Source organism: Cynoglossus semilaevis, chromosome Z (genome assembly GCF_000523025.1).
Source record: "Cynoglossus semilaevis isolate Cse_v1.0 chromosome Z, Cse_v1.0, whole genome shotgun sequence".
NCBI lineage: Eukaryota > Metazoa > Chordata > Actinopteri > Pleuronectiformes > Cynoglossidae > Cynoglossus > Cynoglossus semilaevis.
In genome coordinates, this window is record NC_024328.1 from 3217669 (window position 1) to 3227005 (window position 9337).

The window sequence follows — 9337 nt, forward strand, 5'->3', positions numbered from 1 at the left end:
GCAGGAATTTAAAAAATGCACCTTTTCTTTCTTTCTCTTTGGCGTCCGCCGTCACGCTAATCTCACGCTCTTTTACTGCGGGAAATAATAACCATGGAGACAAAAGAGGCCGGTGGTTCCAACAATGAGGCCAGTGTTAGAGTAAATGTTTAAGGTTCATTCAGTCACACGTGGTTTCCGCTGCTAACTCAGGGTCAGACTCAGCTCCTGATTTCCTGCCAATCAGTCTGTGATCACAGATTCATTAATTTGTCTCGAGAGTTGATTGATCTGCTGTTGGATTCTGAAGGACCAGGGAAGAAAAGCTTTCAGAAGTAAAACAAAAGGCCCAGCAGCCTCCTGTCTTCACCTCTTGCTGCCCTGTAATAAAACCTGTGCAGACAAGTACCTCCTCAGACCAGAGGTCAAAGGTCTTTCAAACACAGGGTTCTGTGTGTAATCTGCACTCAGAGTCACTCTGAGCTGAATTAAAAGAGCTGGATTACAGGTTTGTGTCCTGGAGGCATTGAGAAGTTTTAAAAGCAACATGTGGAAGTAAAAAGACAATTATCTTTTTTTTTACTGTGCATTTTTATTATGTAAATGGAGCTTATGGAATTCAATAGTACATATATTTTACACTAGTATTATTTATGTGCAAAACATAAAAAGTATTCAAAAAACACCACACAATGTATTTAGTCCATCTGCTAAAAAACTAAAAAAAAGATTCACATTTGAATTGGATTTTGTTAATCATAGAACCACATTTAAGAATAGTTGAATTTTTATTCATAAGTTTAATGGAGAATAGCTGTTTGTTTGGGAAATTGGTACATTTGATCTGTTTGATCTTCTGTTTGATTTAGAATCTGTTGATTTGATCAACGTTTTAGAGCTATATTTCAATATATTTCTGCAGGCAGAACTGTCGCGCACGTGTTATATGTCACTGTCAATCCATAAAATTCCTGGGAAACCAATGTTTTTCCAGAACTGATGTCTTTGCACTTGTTATCAGTAGCCAGTGATAAATCTCAACATTGATTTCTATTTTGGATAAAAACAATTCCGGACTCAGTAACGATTCTGTCCAGGTTAAACCAATACCCATGGTGCTTAGAGGGACAGTAATAGAAGGTAATTACTGAACCTCCCACGCCTGGCGTCCCTTTTCCCCTCAACATTTCTTTTATGCACCTTCAGTCTCGGTTCAGTCTCCAGCTTCAGCATGAAGCAGACTGTGAGTAGGCAAACACATCTCCATCTTCTCCTCCTCCTCCTCCTCCTGCTTCCTGGCACTGAGGCCCAGAAATCATTAATCTACAGCATTAAGAGCGCCGACGTGTCCCCGAGCAACTTTCACTATCAATATTCTTTCTCTTCTTTTCCTTATTCCTCCTCCTCTTCCTTTCTTTAAAATATTCCTCCTTTCCCCCCTCCTATATTTGCACCTACTTCCTCTTCTTCCTGCTGCTCTTCTTTAGCTCTTCCTTCTCCTCTTCATTTTCCAACCATCTCTCTCCTGTTCATGGTCTTTTTTCTTTTTGCCGTTTATTTTTTAGAATGTCTGAGTGCTTTTTTCTTTTTCTTCTTCTCCACTTTAATTATAATATCCACCTTTCTTTTTGCCCCTTCTCCCTAGTAACATTCTCTTTCTTTGCCCTACTTCCTCTTTCTCCTCTTTCTTCTCATCATTTGAAAAAGGCAGTGGGACATTTGAAGGTCCTGCAGAAATTTCCCAGCCTTAGTTTTTGAAGGAGTTTCCTTCCTTTACATCATCTGATGAAGAGATGGAGGAGAGGAAGGAAGAAAAACAAGAATTATTTATTAATATGTACACAAATGAAAATTAAGAAGGAAGATTAAACACTGACATTATGGATCAGTTTATTAAAGCCACTGTAGGCAGGAGTTAATGATGCAATTATTCTCTCATTTGTTTTTGTGAACACCTTTAGTTTTCAGGTGTACTTTTCACTTACAAATAAGTAGAATGTGTAGTAAAGAACTGACAGCTGACACTGGTTATCATGTTTCGTCTGCTGCCCTCCTTCTTGTCCTCCTCCTCCTTCTCTTTCTCCTCCTCTTTCTCTTTACCATCCTGCTTTCCCTCGCCGGCTTGTCTTCTACTCAGTGAGGTATTTCATTGTTCTTTGTTGGACCTGTCTTCTGACTCAGGTCTACATTGGCTGATGGCCCAGATGTGTTGAACTCTGCTGGAGGTTCAGACGCTGCAGAGATTCATGTCTGTGATACTGAACTTCAACAAACAGCTGCTCTGTTGAGACGTAGCTATCACTGAACTGAATCTCACTTTAACTGTACATACCTGTGTGTGTGTGTGTGTGTGTGTGTGGTCTGTCATCATTGGTGACTGAAATGGAATTTTGATCTGGATTATTTTTCTTGACACTGAACCCACACTACATTACCAAATCTAAAGATTTAATCACTTTAGTCTGAAAACATCTAAAAACCAGTTAAAACAGTGTTTTGACCCAAATGTAGACTTGAAGTACTCTGGGTTTGTGTACAGGTAAATTAGTTTTTATGAAGATAGTTGTGAAACAGTAGCAGGAGTGAAAGTCTTCTCTCCACTTCTGTTATCAACTGTTATTTATAACCAAAAATGTAAAGCGTAACATGACAAACTAATCTAGTCTTTTCAATTATTCTTGGTCAAATGTTGCCCAGGACTATAGGGTTACATGTTTCAGAACTAGCTAGCAGTAGTAAAACATTAGGAACAACTGTTACTGCCGCCGCCGCTGCTGTGTGACACCTGGATCTGTGCGGGTGAAGACTTTAATTTGTGAGGGAAGAAGCTGAAGCTTCCCTGTCATTAGTCAGGATGTTCCTGAGTACTGTGAGGAGAACCCTCAGCTAGGAGTGTTCTCAGTCTGGAAAAGCTGCCGTGAGAAACGCTCGTACAGACAGAACGAGTGTGTTCAAAGTGAAGTTCCTCCTCTATTTTCTGTAAAGACAGAGATTCACTCCCTGTCCTGGACCCTCTGAGCAGGAAGTAAATCGGTGGGGATGAGGGTGAATAAGTAAACAGAAGAACAAATGTGAAACCCAAGGAGAAACAAGACAGAACAAATCTAATTGGAGAGAGTCGGTACCAGGAACAATTTGCCTCACAATCACATAAATTGAATTTGCACCAGGAACTAGAGATGGTACAAAGTCTTTGAGCAGTTTGCAGGAAATGGCACCAAGAACTAAGTTCAGGACTTACAGAAAGAACCAGAAAACATCTGAGTTGGCAGCACAAAAAATAGTACTAGGAACTATGGATGGTTTGGCAGGAACAAAACAAATTTCTAATTAATAGGAACTAAAGAGAACTGAAAGCAATTTGATGGTGAAATAGAATTGGAACCAGTACTGGGAACTACAGTATGTGTGTATATGTGTGTATATGTGTTATAAAATTCTTTCAAACAATCAGAGGAAACAATTTTCACTCTCTTTACTGCACGCTCACAATATAATAAAAGGTCAATAGATTGATATGTTTTGCTTGTGTAAGTGAGGTTTTCCTTCAACCCTGTATCATCTTCACTGTCGTGATCTCTGAGGAACACCTTCTGCTTCTCCTCTTCCTCCTCATTTCCACTGATTGTTTTCTTTTTTATTCATCTCAAATGCATCGTTGAGCAGCACCCTCACTTAAGGCTTTAAACTCCACAAATGCAGAAGCATAATCTCATCATCGCATCTCGCTCTCTCCCTTGGAAGCTCATGAGACCAAGTCGGATGTAATTTTCCCAAATTAATGAAAGGAGACAGAGGAGAAAGGAGAAGCTTCATCTTTGAAATCACACCATTAAACTGCTGTTAAATGTGTGTTTTTTAGACCATTCTGTTCTTGTCCTGCTGTTGTATTCCATCTCATCTGTGCAGAAAAAGCTTTATCACAGTTCACTGTAGGTTTTGGCCACAGAAGGAACCTCCTGATGAATATGCTCATACTCGTGCATATTTTCAGCTGTTCTGGTGTTTTTAACTGCTCACTCAGCAGAAACAGAGGAGGGAACTTTATAATTGCTGTCCAGATTCAATGGTTGTGTGACCAAGGACAACAAGGAATGGAAAAAAAAGAATCAAATAATATGAAAACTATGAAGAAAAATAAAAACAGTAAAATCTGGCTGAAACAACTAAAAATAACCCAACTTTACACATAGATTAGTCTAGAAAGTAAACCAAATTAACCCAAACAAATACTTTACGAAATAGCCTAAACTTAGAAAATATTAAAGTTAACTAAATGTTAGCAGAAAATAAGTCAAATTCCAACCAAATATATAGCATAATTATACACACTGATCCACAATAAATACAATTTTCCAAATGCAGACCAAGAGTTAGTCCGAAAAACCTGACTAGTAATAAAAAATAGCTCTTAAACTGTAAAGATATAACAGTGCTAGCTTTAAGCCTAAAAAAGTTAATTTTACCAAACACAAATTCAAATGAGAGATATAGGTCCATAAATCTAAATGTTTGCAAACCACTGTAAAGGGTTGGAAGACGATAAGGCTTAGAGGTGATGTATGATAGCAACGTGAAAATTGACCTTTTCAAATGCAGTGTGTGTATAAATTGTGTGTGAACACTTGTGTTCTGTGACATTTGTCTGTTAAAGACACATGCAGTTGAAGGGTGTTTTTTTTCCTGATGACTAATTTCCCAGGTTGTGTTCCTGCTGTCAGCTCTGTAATTATTCCGGTTTTTAACTCTGCTGGGAATCTCAGATGACTGCAGGGCGGGAAGTTTGGAACTGAGAGCACAGACTGGTCCACTGCTTCCCTAAGGCTACGGCTGATACCGATTCTACTGATAAGGATTATAATCATCTAGAGTTGTTGGAGCCTCTTTAAACCGAGGCTGACAACAACACAGAGGGTGTGGGGCCTCTCTGAAGTAAAGGTTGGAGACAATACAGAAAGGGGTGGAGCCTTTTGACCCTGAGGTGACTAAAAGCAACAACAGGTTAATATCTGCACTGTAACTACAACTGTAAGGTCAAACAACAGTTACTAAAGCTCCTGGCTTTGGTATAGTTTTAAATATGCAGAGAAAGGAAGAAGACATAATATTTAAGTCTTAATATTTGATTTTTTTTATCGTGTAAAACTCAACAAATGAGATGAAAAAGGATTTTGTTAAATTTTATCTTCATACTCGCGTCACGTGAGTGTAAGTTTGTTAAATGTTGTTGCAGATTCTCTAGATCTTGTGGTTCCAATATTTTTTCAGTTCTTAATAATTGTGTGGTTGTAAGGTGCAGATAAGTGGTTCTTCCGAGTTCTAAAGTTCATTTGGAAAATACATTTTTAAGTGGAAAACAGGAAGAATAATATGTTTTATATCTATGAAGATTCTCAGTCATAAAGGTCATGGTCAAGGTTAAAGAGAACTCTGCAACCTTAATTTGTTGTAGAGCCGCATGATAACCTGATGTGATGAACTTGGTCACTATAGAAATGAAAATGATTTAAAATGATTACTCCCTTTTCTTCATTTACTCTCCTGATGAGCTTTCCCTCTTTAATAACTGCAAGAAAAATAAAGCGGCCAAAACTAAGTATTCAATAAATTTCAGTCAGTAACCCATTCCAAGAACATGGAACCTTGGTCCATTATAGCCCAATAGAAAACAGAACATGAATGTGTCTTTTATTGGTACAAAAGACATCAGTGTGGTTTTGCAGTTGTTGGCCATGTGTCACTGAATTTAAATCCCATGTTGTTAAAGAGATTGTCGTTCTGCATATTGTGATACCACTGAGCAGCAAAGCTTGCAGATACTGTAGTACTTTCTTTGACCAAAGTTTTCCCGCTGAAATGACTTTACTTTTCTCGCTGACTCAACAGTTCTCCTGCTCTATAGCTGTACTCGCACCCTTGTTACATTCTTACATTTAGAATGCAAGCCAGTAGAAGAAAGTATAATTAAGTAAAATAATAATATTAACGATAACTTCTCTTTTTTTTTGGTTGATAACATTGTTTTTGTGATCATTCAAGTTCAAAATTGACCTCCCCGTCCCCGTGGAGCAGTTGGAGTAGGGGAATTTTGGTGTCTGCTCCTCACCCCACAGCCAGGGTGAGATTGGAACCTGTGATTCCCCAGATAACAAGCTCATACCCCTTACTACTAGGTCACAGGATGTAGGTTCCTAAATTTTACTGGTAGATTCTACAGGATATTCTTGTAGGTTCATGATATTTTTGGCTGAGGTATGTGTTCTCCTGGCTGAACCTTCCTGTAGGATAAGTTCATATTCCTGTGTGGGGAATTTGTGACACTACTTAAAAGACCTGGTCAAATAATATCATGCTCATAAATAAATACTGACCCACTTTGGTCCTGGGCTTGGTTTTTATTTTTGGCCACGCTGTGATTGAGTTTGGCGTTTCAGGCTTCATCAGTCAGAACAGAAGCTGCATCAAGTTCTACTATAGCTACTCACTGACTGTGATTGTGACCTCGGGAGGGTCCGCTCTGGAGGGCAGTAGTTTATTTTAGTTGTGTTTAGTTTAATTATGTCATTAATTGCTGGTGTCTGTCAAACACATGAAATAAAAAAACGCCACATGTTTTGTCCTTATCCTTTAGTGAAAGATGTGGCTCATGTGGTCGTTTCCCAAAGTGTACGTTGAAGGTGATTTGTTTGACTAATGTCTGCTGTCTCCACATTATCATCATCATCTTCATCATCATCATCATCATCATCATCATCATCATCATCATTATCACTGTGGTATGAGTGTGACCCTGTGAGTGTGACTGATCAGCTGTTCTGAACAGCGTGTGGGTTTATGGAGGTCTCACAGATGAAACCTAAAACCCTCAGAGAAGACCAGGTCTAGTGTTACCACTTTGAGAGAAGACCACTGCATGATAGTTATTTTATTTCAGATGAGAAAAAAACAACAACACCATGACACACAGATGATTATCCTCAGCTCCAGATTTCACCTTTAATGAAAGATCATCACAAACAGACCATAATTAACACTGAAGAAGAAGGTGGAGATATATAACCTTGTGCTGCCTCTCCATGTCCAAGTTCAAATTTGTTTTTGTGACTTTATGTTTGAAAACCTTCATTCATCAAGACTTATTGTAACTCAATGAACCAGTCACTACTGTGTCCATGTGAGCCAACGGTCAATGTCAGCTAATGGCAGACATTAGTAAAACTTATTTGTTTTGTTTTCCCAAAACTCTAGATATTGTGAATGACTTTGTCGGGTAAATAACACTGTAGATGCACACCACTCAGCATGAAGCAGTTTGTACAGCAGTGATCATCAACTGGTGGTCCGCGGGCCAAATCTGGCCGTTCGAACCATACAGTTCAGCTCACCAAAATTGAGGTGTAAAGAGAAAATATCTGTTTTTATTTGGTTTTATTTGAAAGTCCTGCCCACATGGTGTCTGTATAGAAAAATTCTCATCCTCCGACAAATATAGTTGATGACTCCGACAAATATAGTATTTCATCATTACGATTCAGTATACCTCAGTGACACAATGAAACCCAGCAGTAGATGAACAGCTGCTGCATCTGTGGTAGTCAAAATCACTGATTTCATCATTGGACTTTGGCGTGGGAGAATAGGTGGTTCACTAGGGTCGGTGTCTAAATCTGTCGTATACTAAAATCAAGCAGTGAAAGGCATTCTGATGATGTAAAAGCCTTTGGCTGGAACAAACTTTATTTGCTGAGTCTTTTGTGAAGAGACTAAAATCCTTTTTTTTGGGTGTATTTGTTAAACCCGAGCTGTCTGGTCCATTGGCTGCTGTCAGAATTTCAACAGCCTCCGGATGTGAAAGTGACCTGTCTATATTTAGCCAAGCTGTGTGATGCCTACACACATACAAACACACACACACGACCCGGATAATTTTGGTGTTAAAACATTTTCCAGACAGCACGGGCAGAAACAGCTGCAGTTGGCGCCATGTGGAAAAAACTGCAGCAGCTATTTTAACTTTGAGTTCGTAACTGAATCTGATCAGGGAGTAATAACGGCCGACGAAGAGGCACACACCCTGAACTAAGACACAGACAATGACTGAAGGATTTAAGAGATTAAATGGTGAAGAGAAATTGAATATAAGTTGTTATTGAATTAAAAACATTCCTGCAGAGAATGTTGATAGATAGACAACCGTGATGGCTGTCATGATACAGGGCTCCACTGTCGCCTCTGTAGCAAACATGATACAGTAGGACGAGTATTTATGGATCATACAGGAAACAGTGAGAGTGATGAGGTCTATTTAAAACCATGTTCACGCTGTAAGCCCTGACCCGCCCATGTATTTATTTATAATCAACCAAAATACATCTCAACAACCCACCAACAGTACATAACCGTTTTAAAATGTTTAAAATGTTTAGGATCATTTGGATGATTTATTTTTTGTGTCTCAGACTGGCTCCAACCACAGGGGTTGCTCTAATCTCCCAACTACTGCTGTTTAAAAGAACAAAAGAGCAAAATCAAAAAAACAGATCTCAGCAGATTTTATTTCCGTACAGCAACTACTGACGTGATGACAGGATGCTAACAAAGACTGACTGAACTGCTGAAACATGAACGTAAAATATAAATAACTTATATAGATAATTCATAATACTTCATATACATACATAATATAATATATAAATATTTAGGTCTGGTTTTCACTTACACTTGATCTTAAACTATATTTTCCCTGGTTGTTACTCTTTAGATGTCCAGTCCAAATGTTACGCATGTGTTGGAACTCACTTACTGTACATCAGTACCTATGTCACTCACTCATGCTAACACAGTGGTAACATCATAATCTATGACATAAAAACTGTTCCAATAAACCCAACAACTATCAGCTCCACTAGTGTAGCTGTTAGCATGCCTGCCTCGGATGCTAAAAGATAAATGTAAATGTAAACAACACAAAAAAGAAAGTAAATGTAGCGCAATCCAATACGTATAACTGGTGAATGTAAACTAGTTCCCTGCAAACTAGTTTTCAGGTTTAAAGCCGTGTGTCTGAATGATGGAATAATACGTTTTTCATATATTTACGGGAGATGGCGATATAACGCCAAATGGAACAACATTCTTAATGTGACCTAACATGTAAATAAGGATCATTAATGCTTCAATCTGTATTTTAATATTTTAGCAAAATGTAAGGATTTTAGAAATCCACGAACATCTCAGCTATTTACTGTAATCCTACACTGAGCCTCGGTGAGGTTGCTGTCCCAGCGATGTTCCTGTTAAAAGCCTCAATCTCTGAGCTTGAGTGCCGACCAGAGATTCACGGCTGAACATGTTCCTA

General features: G+C 38.6%; 1 protein-coding gene across 1 annotated transcript in view; it reads left to right on the forward strand.

Annotated features, from left to right (window-relative positions):
* The window catches only part of fras1 (Fraser extracellular matrix complex subunit 1), a 98962-nt gene that overhangs the window by 10329 nt on the left and 79296 nt on the right, over nucleotides 1–9337 (forward strand).